At 44.2% G+C, this 16381-nt stretch overlaps 2 non-coding genes across 2 annotated transcripts; both read right to left on the minus strand.

Annotated features, from left to right (window-relative positions):
• Positions 1-6772: 6772 nt before the first annotated feature.
• LOC138362453 (5S ribosomal RNA) lies at positions 6773-6892 on the minus strand. Its single transcript, XR_011227677.1, has one exon. It is a non-coding gene; the product is annotated as a 5S ribosomal RNA (ribosomal RNA).
• Positions 6893-14951: 8059 nt separating this feature from the next.
• On the minus strand, positions 14952-15070 carry LOC138362451 (5S ribosomal RNA). Its single transcript, XR_011227675.1, has one exon. It is a non-coding gene; the product is annotated as a 5S ribosomal RNA (ribosomal RNA).
• Positions 15071-16381: the final 1311 nt, after the last annotated feature.

A 16381-nucleotide genomic window follows, 5' to 3' on the forward strand; every position in this document is an offset into this window, starting at 1 on the left:
ATATATATATATATTATATATAATATATATTATATTTATATATACACATGGGTGAGGTGATATGGTACCAAAGTTTTGGGTAAGGTGATTGACATTTACACAAGATAAAACACGAACCAATGGGAATAAAAACATAAGAATGGAAGTAACTGCAGAAGGCCTATTGGCCCATAACACAAGCACTTCCTCTTGATGCTTCTATATTGGTTCGGAGTCTTGAAGCTATAATATATATATATATATATATATATATATATATATATATATATATATATATATATATATATATATATATATATATATATATATATATATATATATGCACACAAAACTAAATAGTCTTGTTAGACAAATTGCCCCTATTAGAGGCAAGTTGACTAACAAGCCGAATGACTGCAATTGTTTTGAATTTGAGTTAAATCTAACATAGAAATGTAATCAAACCTAACCTAACCTATGCTAACCCAAGCTAAGCTAACCTAACCTAACCTAAGCTAACCCAAGCTAAGCTAACCTAACCTAACCTAACCTAACCTAACCTAACCTAAGCTAACCTAACCTAACCTAACCCAGCAATTCATGATCTTAATATAATACTGTTAATTGGATAAACCAATTTGGAAAGAAATGTTCGAAAATAACAAAATTAACTGTGCTTGTTAGGAAAATTGGGCCTTGCATACTTGTCCCAATAGTGTGGTTCTCGCTTTTAGGTACGACATAAACGTATACCTAAGTTGAGAGAGAAAAAGATTCGCACTCAAACATGCATATCGATTGCCAGTCCTGAATTCTGGGTAGATATTCGTGTCCTCCCTTTTCATTTACCATCATTTGGATACTATCAAAACAGCTCTGAGAAGGATAAAATGAATAAAACGGGTAGCTCACTCATGTAAAAAGGAAGAGTTGGGAAAGATCTCTCTCTCTCTCTCTCTCTCTCTCTCTCTCTCTCTCTCTCTCCCCCTCACCCCCCCCCCCCCCCACCAATGATCCTGCTCTGCTAGTATATAACGTAACAAACCTTCCCCCCCCCCCCCCCCCTCCCTCCCCAATCAGAGTCCCTTTAAGCATGCGAGGATAAAAAATAGATTTCATAAGACCCAATGTGCTAGCTGATATCAAAACAATTTATGTTATCGTCTATTAAGCCCTTCAGTAAAAAAAGTATAGGGACCTAATTAGGTCCCGTTTTGAGGTGGTGGTGGGTGGAATCGATGGATTAGCCAAGCTCTTATCCGCCGAATCCGTAGAGGGTACGACCCTGGCGCTTCAGAGCGTACACCACGTCCATAGCAGTGACGGTCTTCCTCTTGGCGTGTTCCGTGTAGGTTACAGCATCACGGATGACGTTCTCGAGGAACACCTTCAGGACGCCACGGGTCTCTTCGTAGATGAGACCCGAAATACGCTTCACGCCGCCACGACGAGCTAAGCGACGAATAGCGGGCTTGGTGATGCCCTGGATGTTGTCACGTAGCACCTTACGATGACGCTTGGCGCCACCCTTTCCGAGTCCCTTGCCTCCCTTGCCGCGTCCAGTCATGGTGTTGAAGTTGTGTGAATCGAATTGACGAATGCCCGCACGATTTCCCGACTATATCCCATCAAGCGGACGTACTAGTAGCATTGCAACTCCTGCCTGCCCTTACTTTACGCTTGTGGTCGAGTAGACACGGCTTTCTCACAACGCTTTCAAAACTGCAGTTGCCTACTCGTCTGTTTCACGTCCCTGTGAAATGACTTTTGCACAAATCCAAAAAATAGAGCAAAATCAGCGATAATAGTGATTGAGGTGAGCCGCCTGTTGGCTGCAGCCAGAGGAAGGAGGGGAGGGGCAACGGGGTGACGTAGGCGAGTCGAGCAGCCAATGGCGCTCGAGCAAGCGCCTCGAGACGGCGTATATAAGCAAAAATTTTTCGGCGCCGGCCATCACAAACCACAGTTGTTCACCATGGCTCGCACCAAGCAGACTGCTCGCAAGTCCACGGGAGGCAAGGCTCCTCGTAAGCAGCTGGCCACCAAGGCAGCACGCAAGTCTGCTCCTGCCACAGGGGGTGTGAAGAAGCCTCACCGTTACAGGCCCGGAACGGTCGCCCTGCGTGAGATCCGTCGTTACCAGAAGAGCACCGAGTTGCTCATCAGGAAACTTCCCTTCCAGCGTCTGGTGCGCGAGATTGCCCAGGACTTCAAGACCGATCTTCGCTTCCAGTCGTCTGCCGTCATGGCTTTACAGGAGGCATCCGAGGCTTACCTGGTCGGTCTCTTCGAGGACACTAACCTCTGTGCCATCCACGCCAAGCGTGTCACCATCATGCCAAAGGACATTCAGCTTGCTCGCCGTATCCGTGGAGAGCGTGCATAAGCTAAATCGACCACCCTAGTATACACCAAACTCGGCCCTTCTCAGGGCCAAAATATCCTTCTAAGGAGATTTCAGACATTCCTAGCATCAGTCATATGAATTAACCTTCATCTACACATATAATAAATAAATAAATAAATAAACAAATACACTAATTTAGGTGTCATACATACACGTGATATCAATAAATCAAGTCATTTGTAGTACAACCTGTTCTCTTACAAACAAAACGCCGTCGCTTTTCGCTCTTATGCACTGTCAAGGATCACCCACCCCCCCCCCCCCCCCCCCAAAATAAAAATTGTCATACTGTACTAGAAATAAAAGCAGCTTGTATAAGTGACATACTGTCCAGTCCTGTTTTATTCTGTTTTCGGTCCTCTGGCTTAATCTGTTAAGTTAGGAGATGACATTTTAAATTAACCGTTTTCTTGACATTTTCAAACCTAAGAGGGTGGCCTGCATAGTAATCCTAATGTGGAACATAACAATGAATCTCTAATCTCTAGAAAAAAAAAAAGATACCGAGTGCTTATATGTGTTGAGAGAGAGAGAGAGAGAGAGAGAGAGAGAGAGAGAGAGAGAGAGAGAGAGAGAGAGAGAGAGAGAGAGAGAGAGAGAGAAGAGAGAGAGACACAGACAGACAGACAGACAGACAAGACAGAGACAGACAAGACAGAGACAGACAGACAGACAGACAGACAGAGACTGAGAGAGAGAAACACACACAGACAGTTTCATAAATATTCTCATTTTATAGCTATTTGCTTTCAGTGACAGAGGTTTTTGTTATAATAGTATTGGTGTCTAACACTCACAATCTCTTTAGAAATTAAAGTGTGGCTCCAATGGAGCCGAGTTTGTTGGTTTGAGGCCAAGCCACCACCACAGGGCAGTAAGTAAGCCGTTTACTTGGAGGAGGTGTACTTGGTGACGGCCTTAGTGCCCTCAGAGACGGCGTGCTTGGCCAGTTCTCCGGGCAACAGGAGCCTTACAGCCGTCTGGATCTCCCGACTGGTAATGGTGGAACGCTTGTTGTAGTGGGCCAGGCGAGAAGCCTCGGCGGCGATGCGCTCGAAGATGTCGTTCACGAACGAGTTCATGATCGACATGGCTTTGGAAGAGATACCAGTGTCGGGGTGGACCTGCTTCAGCACTTTGTAGATGTAGATGCTGTAGCTCTCCTTCCTCCTGCGCTTCTTTTTCTTATCGCCCTTGGCAATGGCCTTCTGGGCCTTTCCGGCCTTCTTGGCAGCCTTTCCAGATGCCTTGGGTGGCATGATGATGCTCGTGCTGGCTGGCGTTGCGATACAATAATGAACTTTTGCGCGAGGCGAGCTTTCCTTTTATATCCCGCTCGCGACTCAGCTCAGAGCGGGTCGCGTGGCGGAGCGCGCTGATTGGTCAGTGGCGGGCTCCCTTGATCCTGAGCGGGGTATATAACACGAAGCTCGATCTGCGGGGCGGCATAAAACACCACAAACCCACAACAGCAGCAGCAATGTCAGGACGCGGCAAGGGAGGCAAAGTGAAGGGCAAGTCAAAGTCTCGCTCCAGCAGGGCCGGACTTCAGTTCCCCGTGGGCAGAATTCACCGTCTGCTGCGTAAGGGCAACTACGCCGAACGCGTCGGTGCTGGCGCTCCTGTCTACCTGGCAGCCGTCATGGAATACCTCGCTGCCGAAGTTCTGGAGCTCGCCGGTAATGCCGCACGTGACAACAAGAAGACCCGTATCATCCCACGTCACTTGCAGTTGGCCATCCGCAACGACGAAGAACTCAACAAACTTCTGTCTGGCGTAACCATTGCACAGGGAGGTGTTCTTCCAAACATTCAGGCAGTTCTTTTGCCAAAGAAGACAGAGAAGAAGTAAGCACTTCTGCCACCCACCACGACAAATACCATAACCAGGCTCCATCCGGAGCCACACACACTTTAATAGAGAGATTCAAGTAGACAATCAACTTTCAAACATTAATAATAACATTTATATTGATTTCATTTGGAATGTGTACATAACAAACAAACAAAACAAAATTATAGGGGATATTCAGCATCACTTGGAATATTAACCAATCATATAAATCCAATATATATTTTATATTTTACTTTAAGCGAGGAATTCATATTATATTAATTTTTAATCATACAAATGAACAAAAGCAATTCTTCACTAGACGTAATGAATGAATAAATGATCAAGGTTTTAATGTGTTTCATGAATATATATATATATATATATATATATATATATATATATATATATATATATATATATATATATATATATATATATATATATATATATATATATATATAATATAATATAATATATTATAATACTTGTGAACCAGAATATGTTTGAGCAGCAGCGATCGTGCCTGCCATTGGCCGAAGTGCAACAATTCAAATAATTTAAAGGGCCTGCTCGGGTATATAAGAGAGGCTGGGAGACTGGGGCCGGTGGTGGGTGATGGGTGATGAGTGATGGTGTGGTGTGGTATGGTGTTGTTAAGAGTTGATTTACGGCCAGCCAGCCAGCTGCAGCCAAGGCAGGGCAGGGCAGGGCAAGGCAAGGCAAGGCAAGGCAAGGCAAGGCAAGGCAAGGCAATAACAGGACAGGACAGGCAAGGCAAGGCAAGGCAAGGCAAGGCAAGCAGGCGGGCGGGCGGGCGGGCGGGCGGGCGGGCGGGCAGGCAGGCAGGCAGGCAGCCAGCCAGCCAGCCAGCCAGCCAGCCAGCCAGCCAGCCAGCCAGCCAGCCAGCCAGCCAGCCAGCCAGCCAGCCAGCCAGCAGGCAGGCAGGCAGGCAGGCAGGCAGGCAGGCAGGCAGGCAGGCAGCCAGCCAGCCAGCCAGCCAGCCAGCCCAGCCAGCCAGCCACTCCCACTTTGTATTTATATGCATTCAATTTATATTCAAACATTATATATGTTAAGGGCCTAGTTTTAGTGTTTATTTTAAAAATGACAAACATCGAGTCGTTTTACCAGTCCTTTAGCGTTAACGGTGATGCATTTTAAAACTGAACAGAAATCACCTTTTCTGGATATATCAAATATCGAATCCGCTTAATGTGCCTACAATTCAATCATTCAAAAAATACATAATTTACATCATGCCTTTTCATAGAACAGACAATAAGATTTGAGACAATAAGAACTTTACTTTTATAACTAAAGTTGCACAATTATACCAACTCTATGGTGGCTGGGTGGTAAGGTGTGTGGCTGGTATTTTGGAAGTCGCGAGTTCAAACGACCCAATGGGAATAATACTTTTTTTTTTTTGCCATACAATCTTCCTAATACTATTATGTAGGTTTGTGTGTGTGTTTTTTTATTCATTCTTTGGTTTTATAGATGACATACATATTGACTCCTTTTACCGGTCCTTAATTAGGCTCTGGGGAAGCAATGGTGGTGGTGGTGGTGGTGGTGCATTTAAAACTAAACCAAAAATCACCAGTTCTGGACGCGTCAAATATCATATCCGCTTAATGTGTCTACAACCTAATTACTTAAAACTACACTATTTAATTCATTCATATCATGTGCATATTGGTCATTATGCTCATACAACCGACATCAAAATTTATTTTCATTATTAGAATCATACATTTCATCAAGTAATACAGATACAAAGAGATTTTCTTTCTGAGAAGACCGTTAGTATTGGCTTGCAGGCAGGCAGGCAGCAGGCAGGCATTTGAGGGTTATTATTTCGCCTGTTGATTGGGGGGAGGGTTGATGTGTTAGGGGGTTTTCGGTTAGATGTGGTGGTGGTGATTGGTGGTGATTGGTGGTGATTGGTGGTGATTGGTGGTGATTGGTGGTGGTGGTGGTGGTGGTAGTAGGTGGGAGTTGGGGGGGGGGGGGGGGGGGGGGGAGGGGAAGGGGAGGGGAATGATGGTCTGTGGATTCGTTCTCCGTACCCTTTACATATAAGCAAAAATATGCCTTCTTGTGGGTATAGGAAACATTAACACAAATTATATCAGTAACTGATATTGTAGCCTTTTAGAACAGAAAAGATTTGTACATACAAATACTTTTTAATTATCATTTATTTGTGGAAATGGCATTTACGTCATTAAATTGATACCTCAGCATCAAGCTTGTGTCCTGCAGCATGGTCCAGTGGTAAAGTGTATATAAGTGATAGCGTATTCTTGGAGTTGCGAGTTCAAACCCGGATTAAGCTATATATATATACAACATGTTTTGTTTGGTTGTTTGTTTTTGTATAAAGCCTCACACAATATCTATATTAAGCGAGTTTGTTTTAAACATGACATACATATTAATTCATTTACCAGGCCTTATTCCACACAACTCCGTGAATTTCCCGTGGAGCCAGCCATTCAAACAAAAAACAAACGAACAAAACAAAACAAAACAAAAAACATTATTGCCAACAGCATTTGGTGTTCCCAGGCGGTCACCCATCCAAGTACTAACCAAACCCAACGTTGCTTAACTTCGCTGGATCGGACGAGAAGCGGTGTTCTCAACGTGGTATGGCCGTTGGCATGAGACTGCCTACACATTGTGGCTAATAACCAACTCTTTTAAGTCATCGCGGCAGGATTACGGACCTGCTTGTGGTGTCTTATGGTAATTGTATCCTAACATATTTTTGTCTCCTTGGCATGGATATTTAACATCGTTTATTCAGTCTTGGGTTTATGTTCTTTCGCCATTTACAGACATTTTACATCTACCTACTTCCTCAGCCTGCCCTGCCAATTTCTAATGAATTTGTGGATTTTCTTTTGTAATACAAACATGTGTGTGCTCATCTGCTCTTCAGTTTTTATGATATTTGTCTCATCTGTCCTGCTTTATGATACTTTTACAAAGAACATGAACAAATGCTTCTATTTTAGAGAAGATATGGGATCCAGGTTTCGGAGCCGTAAAACCACCGTCGTGATTGGTGACGAGTTGCCAGGTTGCAGCTTCTGTACCGTGCCGGCACATAAATAGGTTCGGCTCAAGCGGCGGCAGCATCATTCCCCGTGACTGTCTGAGCGTCTCTCATCACCTTGGTTATCTCATCATCATCATGGTAGAAGCAAAGCCTACCAAGAAGGCTGCGGCTGCTGCTGCTGTGGTGGCCACCACCAGGAAACCTCGCGTCCAGGTTGCTCACCCGAAAACTAGTCAAATGGTTCTAGCCGCGGTCGCAGCACTCAAAGACCGTAAGGGCTCGTCTCTACAAGCGATCAAGAAGGTACGTTGTTGCCAACAACAAAGTCGAGGCTGCCAAGATCGCCATTTACATCCGAAGATTTCTCAAGAAAGCAGTGGCTGACGGCATTCTTGTTCAGACCAAGGGAAGTGGAGCTAGTGGATCATTCAAGCTGGCCGTAGCAGAGAAGAGGGCCGTTCTAACTCCCAAGAAAGCCACCAACAACCAAGAAACCATCTACAGCAGCAAAGAAGGCCGTGGTAACTCCCAAGAAAGCCGCCACAAGCAACAAACCACCTACAGCCTTGAAAAAGAAGCAGCAGCAGCAGCAGCTTGTTGTTGGGAACAAAAAGCCCAAAATAAAGAGAGCTTCAAAATCTCCCAAACCACCCAAGGCAAAGAAAGCTGTCAAGAAAACAACAAAGGCAAAATAAACGACGACATGCAAGCAGCATGAATACACATGACAATAAACATCCAGGCCTCCCCCCTCAGTGGAGGGGCCTCATATGATTCCAAAAAGAGTTTAGTTTTGTAGACAAATAAATCATTACTTTTGGGGTAGATTTACTCTGTATTATATATATATATATATATATATATATATATATATATATATATATATATATATATATATATATATATATATATATATATATTTATATATACACATGGGTGAGGTGATATGGTACCAAAGTTTTGGGTAAGGTGATTGACATTTACACAAGATAAAACACGAACCAATGGGAATAAAAACATAAGAATGGAAGTAACTGCAGAAGGCCTATTGGCCCATAACACAAGCACTTCCTCTTGATGCTTCTATATTGGTTCGGAGTCTTGAAGCTATAATATATATATATATATATATATATATATATATATATATATATATATATATATATATATATATATATATATATATATATATATATATATATATATATATATATATATATATATATGCACACAAAACTAAATAGTCTTGTTAGACAAATTGCCCCTATTAGAGGCAAGTTGACTAACAAGCCGAATGACTGCAATTGTTTTGAATTTGAGTTAAATCTAACATAGAAATGTAATCAAACCTAACCTAACCTATGCTAACCCAAGCTAAGCTAACCTAACCTAACCTAAGCTAACCCAAGCTAAGCTAACCTAACCTAACCTAACCTAACCTAACCTAACCTAAGCTAAGCTAACCTAACCTAACCTAACCCAGCAATTCATGATCTTAATATAATACTGTTAATTGGATAAACCAATTTGGAAAGAAATGTTCGAAAATAACAAAATTAACTGTGCTTGTTAGGAAAATTGGGCCTTGCATACTTGTCCCAATAGTGTGGTTCTCGCTTTTAGGTACGACATAAACGTATACCTAAGTTGAGAGAGAAAAAGATTCGCACTCAAACATGCATATCGATTGCCAGTCCTGAATTCTGGGTAGATATTCGTGTCCTCCCTTTTCATTTACCATCATTTGGATACTATCAAAACAGCTCTGAGAAGGATAAAATGAATAAAACGGGTAGCTCACTCATGTAAAAAGGAAGAGTTGGGAAAGATCTCTCTCTCTCTCTCTCTCTCTCTCTCTCTCTCTCTCTCCCCTCACCCCCCCCCCCCCCCCACCAATGATCCTGCTCTGCTAGTATATAACGTAACAAACCTTCCCCCCCCCCCCCCCTCCCTCCCCAATCAGAGTCCCTTTAAGCATGCGAGGATAAAAAATAGATTTCATAAGACCCAATGTGCTAGCTGATATCAAAACAATTTATGTTATCGTCTATTAAGCCCTTCAGTAAAAAAAGTATAGGGACCTAATTAGGTCCCGTTTTGAGGTGGTGGTGGGTGGAATCGATGGATTAGCCAAGCTCTTATCCGCCGAATCCGTAGAGGGTACGACCCTGGCGCTTCAGAGCGTACACCACGTCCATAGCAGTGACGGTCTTCCTCTTGGCGTGTTCCGTGTAGGTTACAGCATCACGGATGACGTTCTCGAGGAACACCTTCAGGACGCCACGGGTCTCTTCGTAGATGAGACCCGAAATACGCTTCACGCCGCCACGACGAGCTAAGCGACGAATAGCGGGCTTGGTGATGCCCTGGATGTTGTCACGTAGCACCTTACGATGACGCTTGGCGCCACCCTTTCCGAGTCCCTTGCCTCCCTTGCCGCGTCCAGTCATGGTGTTGAAGTTGTGTGAATCGAATTGACGAATGCCCGCACGATTTCCCGACTATATCCCATCAAGCGGACGTACTAGTAGCATTGCAACTCCTGCCTGCCCTTACTTTACGCTTGTGGTCGAGTAGACACGGCTTTCTCACAACGCTTTCAAAACTGCAGTTGCCTACTCGTCTGTTTCACGTCCCTGTGAAATGACTTTTGCACAAATCCAAAAAATAGAGCAAAATCAGCGATAATAGTGATTGAGGTGAGCCGCCTGTTGGCTGCAGCCAGAGGAAGGAGGGGAGGGGCAACGGGGTGACGTAGGCGAGTCGAGCAGCCAATGGCGCTCGAGCAAGCGCCTCGAGACGGCGTATATAAGCAAAAATTTTTCGGCGCCGGCCATCACAAACCACAGTTGTTCACCATGGCTCGCACCAAGCAGACTGCTCGCAAGTCCACGGGAGGCAAGGCTCCTCGTAAGCAGCTGGCCACCAAGGCAGCACGCAAGTCTGCTCCTGCCACAGGGGGTGTGAAGAAGCCTCACCGTTACAGGCCCGGAACGGTCGCCCTGCGTGAGATCCGTCGTTACCAGAAGAGCACCGAGTTGCTCATCAGGAAACTTCCCTTCCAGCGTCTGGTGCGCGAGATTGCCCAGGACTTCAAGACCGATCTTCGCTTCCAGTCGTCTGCCGTCATGGCTTTACAGGAGGCATCCGAGGCTTACCTGGTCGGTCTCTTCGAGGACACTAACCTCTGTGCCATCCACGCCAAGCGTGTCACCATCATGCCAAAGGACATTCAGCTTGCTCGCCGTATCCGTGGAGAGCGTGCATAAGCTAAATCGACCACCCTAGTATACACCAAACTCGGCCCTTCTCAGGGCCAAAATATCCTTCTAAGGAGATTTCAGACATTCCTAGCATCAGTCATATGAATTAACCTTCATCTACACATATAATAAATAAATAAATAAATAAACAAATACACTAATTTAGGTGTCATACATACACGTGATATCAATAAATCAAGTCATTTGTAGTACAACCTGTTCTCTTACAAACAAAACGCCGTCGCTTTTCGCTCTTATGCACTGTCAAGGATCACCCACCCCCCCCCCCCCCCCCCCAAAATAAAAATTGTCATACTGTACTAGAAATAAAAGCAGCTTGTATAAGTGACATACTGTCCAGTCCTGTTTTATTCTGTTTTCGGTCCTCTGGCTTAATCTGTTAAGTTAGGAGATGACATTTTAAATTAACCGTTTTCTTGACATTTTCAAACCTAAGAGGGTGGCCTGCATAGTAATCCTAATGTGGAACATAACAATGAATCTCTAATCTCTAGAAAAAAAAAAAGATACCGAGTGCTTATATGTGTTGAGAGAGAGAGAGAGAGAGAGAGAGAGAGAGAGAGAGAGAGAGAGAGAGAGAGAGAGAGAGAGAGAGAGAGAGAAGAGAGAGAGAGAAGACACAGACAGACAGACAGACAGACAAGACAGAGACAGACAAGACAGAGACAGACAGACAGACAGACAGACAGAGACTGAGAGAGAGAAACACACACAGACAGTTTCATAAATATTCTCATTTTATAGCTATTTGCTTTCAGTGACAGAGGTTTTTGTTATAATAGTATTGGTGTCTAACACTCACAATCTCTTTAGAAATTAAAGTGTGGCTCCAATGGAGCCGAGTTTGTTGGTTTGAGGCCAAGCCACCACCACAGGGCAGTAAGTAAGCCGTTTACTTGGAGGAGGTGTACTTGGTGACGGCCTTAGTGCCCTCAGAGACGGCGTGCTTGGCCAGTTCTCCGGGCAACAGGAGCCTTACAGCCGTCTGGATCTCCCGACTGGTAATGGTGGAACGCTTGTTGTAGTGGGCCAGGCGAGAAGCCTCGGCGGCGATGCGCTCGAAGATGTCGTTCACGAACGAGTTCATGATCGACATGGCTTTGGAAGAGATACCAGTGTCGGGGTGGACCTGCTTCAGCACTTTGTAGATGTAGATGCTGTAGCTCTCCTTCCTCCTGCGCTTCTTTTTCTTATCGCCCTTGGCAATGGCCTTCTGGGCCTTTCCGGCCTTCTTGGCAGCCTTTCCAGATGCCTTGGGTGGCATGATGATGCTCGTGCTGGCTGGCGTTGCGATACAATAATGAACTTTTGCGCGAGGCGAGCTTTCCTTTTATATCCCGCTCGCGACTCAGCTCAGAGCGGGTCGCGTGGCGGAGCGCGCTGATTGGTCAGTGGCGGGCTCCCTTGATCCTGAGCGGGGTATATAACACGAAGCTCGATCTGCGGGGCGGCATAAAACACCACAAACCCACAACAGCAGCAGCAATGTCAGGACGCGGCAAGGGAGGCAAAGTGAAGGGCAAGTCAAAGTCTCGCTCCAGCAGGGCCGGACTTCAGTTCCCCGTGGGCAGAATTCACCGTCTGCTGCGTAAGGGCAACTACGCCGAACGCGTCGGTGCTGGCGCTCCTGTCTACCTGGCAGCCGTCATGGAATACCTCGCTGCCGAAGTTCTGGAGCTCGCCGGTAATGCCGCACGTGACAACAAGAAGACCCGTATCATCCCACGTCACTTGCAGTTGGCCATCCGCAACGACGAAGAACTCAACAAACTTCTGTCTGGCGTAACCATTGCACAGGGAGGTGTTCTTCCAAACATTCAGGCAGTTCTTTTGCCAAAGAAGACAGAGAAGAAGTAAGCACTTCTGCCACCCACCACGACAAATACCATAACCAGGCTCCATCCGGAGCCACACACACTTTAATAGAGAGATTCAAGTAGACAATCAACTTTCAAACATTAATAATAACATTTATATTGATTTCATTTGGAATGTGTACATAACAAACAAACAAAACAAAATTATAGGGGATATTCAGCATCACTTGGAATATTAACCAATCATATAAATCCAATATATATTTTATATTTTACTTTAAGCGAGGAATTCATATTATATTAATTTTTAATCATACAAATGAACAAAAGCAATTCTTCACTAGACGTAATGAATGAATAAATGATCAAGGTTTTAATGTGTTTCATGAATATATATATATATATATATATATATATATATATATATATATATATATATATATATATATATATATATATATATATATATATATATAATATAATATAATATAATATATTATAATACTTGTGAACCAGAATATGTTTGAGCAGCAGCGATCGTGCCTGCCATTGGCCGAAGTGCAACAATTCAAATAATTTAAAGGGCCTGCTCGGGTATATAAGAGAGGCTGGGAGACTGGGGCCGGTGGTGGGTGATGGGTGATGAGTGATGGTGTGGTGTGGTATGGTGTTGTTAAGAGTTGATTTACGGCCAGCCAGCTGCAGCCAAGGCAGGGCAGGGCAGGGCAAGGCAAGGCAAGGCAAGGCAAGGCAAGGCAAGGCAAGGCAATAACAGGACAGGACAGGCAAGGCAAGGCAAGGCAAGGCAAGGCAAGCAGGCGGGCGGGCGGGCGGGCGGGCGGGCGGGCGGGCAGGCAGGCAGGCAGCAGCCAGCCAGCCAGCCAGCCAGCCAGCCAGCCAGCCAGCCCCAGCCAGCCAGCCAGCCAGCCAGCCAGCCAGCCAGGCAGGCAGGCAGGCAGGCAGGCAGGCAGGCAGGCAGGCAGCCAGCCAGCCAGCCAGCCAGCCAGCCAGCCAGCCAGCCAGCCAGCCACTCCCACTTTGTATTTATATGCATTCAATTTATATTCAAACATTATATATGTTAAGGGCCTAGTTTTAGTGTTTATTTTAAAAATGACAAACATCGAGTCGTTTTACCAGTCCTTTAGCGTTAACGGTGATGCATTTTAAAACTGAACAGAAATCACCTTTTCTGGATATATCAAATATCGAATCCGCTTAATGTGCCTACAATTCAATCATTCAAAAAATACATAATTTACATCATGCCTTTTCATAGAACAGACAATAAGATTTGAGACAATAAGAACTTTACTTTTATAACTAAAGTTGCACAATTATACCAACTCTATGGTGGCTGGGTGGTAAGGTGTGTGGCTGGTATTTTGGAAGTCGCGAGTTCAAACGACCCAATGGGAATAATACTTTTTTTTTTTTGCCATACAATCTTCCTAATACTATTATGTAGGTTTGTGTGTGTGTTTTTTTATTCATTCTTTGGTTTTATAGATGACATACATATTGACTCCTTTTACCGGTCCTTAATTAGGCTCTGGGGAAGCAATGGTGGTGGTGGTGGTGGTGGTGCATTTAAAACTAAACCAAAAATCACCAGTTCTGGACGCGTCAAATATCATATCCGCTTAATGTGTCTACAACCTAATTACTTAAAACTACACTATTTAATTCATTCATATCATGTGCATATTGGTCATTATGCTCATACAACCGACATCAAAATTTATTTTCATTATTAGAATCATACATTTCATCAAGTAATACAGATACAAAGAGATTTTCTTTCTGAGAAGACCGTTAGTATTGGCTTGCAGGCAGGCAGGCAGGCAGGCAGGCATTTGAGGGTTATTATTTCGCCTGTTGATTGGGGGGAGGGTTGATGTGTTAGGGGGTTTTCGGTTAGATGTGGTGGTGGTGATTGGTGGTGATTGGTGGTGATTGGTGGTGATTGGTGGTGATTGGTGGTGGTGGTGTGGTGGTAGTAGGTGGGAGTTGGGGGGGGGGGGGGGGGGGGGGGGGAGGGAAGGGGAGGGGAATGATGGTCTGTGGATTCGTTCTCCGTACCCTTTACATATAAGCAAAAATATGCCTTCTTGTGGGTATAGAAACATTAACACAAATTATATCAGTAACTGATATTGTAGCCTTTTAAACAGAAAAGATTTGTACATACAAATACTTTTTAATTATCATTTATTTGTGGAAATGGCATTTACGTCATTAAATTGATACCTCAGCATCAAGCTTGTGTCCTGCAGCAGTGGTCCAGTGGTAAAGTGTATATAAGTGATGCGTATTCTTGGAGTTGCGAGTTCAAACCCGGATTAAGCTATATATATACAACATGTTTTGTTTTGGTTGTTTGTTTTTGTATAAAGCCTCACACAATATCTATATTAAGCGAGTTTGTTTTAAACATGACATACATATTAATTCATTTTACCAGGCCTTATTCCACACAACTCCGTGAATTTCCCGTGGAGCCAGCCATTCAAACAAAAACAAACGAAACAAAACAAAACAAAACAAAAAACATTATTGCCAACAGCATTTGGTGTTCCCAGGCGGTCACCCATCCAAGTACTAACCAAACCCAACGTTGCTTAACTTCGCTGATCGGACGAGAAGCGGTGTTCTCAACGTGGTATGGCCGTTGGCATGAGACTGCCTACACATTGTGGCTAATAACCAACTCTTTTAAGTCATCGCGGCAGGATACGGACCTGCTTGTGGTGTCTTAATGGTAATTGTATCCTAACATATTTTTGTCTCCTTGGCATGGATATTTAACATCGTTTATTCAGTCTTGGGTTTATGTTCTTTCGCCATTTACAGACATTTTACATCTACCTACTTCCTCAGCCTGCCCTGCCAATTTCTAATGAATTTGTGGATTTTCTTTTGTAATACAAACATGTGTGTGCTCATCTGCTCTTCAGTTTTTATGATATTTGTCTCATCTGTCCTGCTTTATGATACTTTTACAAAGAACATGAACAAATGCTTCTATTTTAGAGAAGATATGGGATCCAGGTTTCGGAGCCGTAAAACCAACCGTCGTGATTGGTGGACGAGTTGCCAGGTTGCAGCTTCTGTACCGTGCCGGCACATAAATAGGTTCGGCTCAAGCGGCGGCAGCATCATTCCCCCGTGACTGTCTGAGCGTCTCTCATCACCTTGGTTATCTCATCATCATCATGGTAGAAGCAAAGCCTACCAAGAAGGCTGCGGCTGCTGCTGCTGTGGTGGCCACCACCAGGAAACCTCGCGTCCAGGTTGCTCACCCGAAAACTAGTCAAATGGTTCTAGCCGCGGTCGCAGCACTCAAAGACCGTAAGGGCTCGTCTCTACAAGCAATCAAGAAGTACGTTGTTGCCAACAACAAAGTCGAGGCTGCCAAGATCGCCATTTACATCCGAAGATTTCTCAAGAAAGCAGTGGCTGACGGCATTCTTGTTCAGACCAAGGGAAGTGGAGCTAGTGGATCATTCAAGCTGGCCGTAGCAGAGAAGAGGGCCGTTCTAACTCCCAAGAAAGCCACCACAACCAAGAAACCATCTACAGCAGCAAAGAAGGCCGTGGTAACTCCCAAGAAAGCCGCCACAAGCAACAAACCACCTACAGCCTTGAAAAAGAAGCAGCAGCAGCAGCAGCTTGTTGTTGGGAACAAAAAGCCCAAAATAAAGAGAGCTTCAAAATCTCCCAAACCACCCAAGGCAAAGAAAGCTGTCAAGAAAACAACAAAGGCAAAATAAACGACGACATGCAAGCAGCATGAATACACATGACAATAAACATCCAGGCCTCCCCCCTCAGTGGAGGGGCCTCATATGATTCCAAAAAGAGTTTAGTTTTGTAGACAAATAAATCATTACTTTTGGGGTAGATTTACTCTGTATATTATATATATATATATATATATATATATATATATATATATATAATATATATATATATAATATATTATAT

Source organism: Procambarus clarkii, unplaced genomic scaffold (genome assembly GCF_040958095.1).
Source record: "Procambarus clarkii isolate CNS0578487 unplaced genomic scaffold, FALCON_Pclarkii_2.0 HiC_scaffold_1840, whole genome shotgun sequence".
Classification (NCBI taxonomy): domain Eukaryota; kingdom Metazoa; phylum Arthropoda; class Malacostraca; order Decapoda; family Cambaridae; genus Procambarus; species Procambarus clarkii.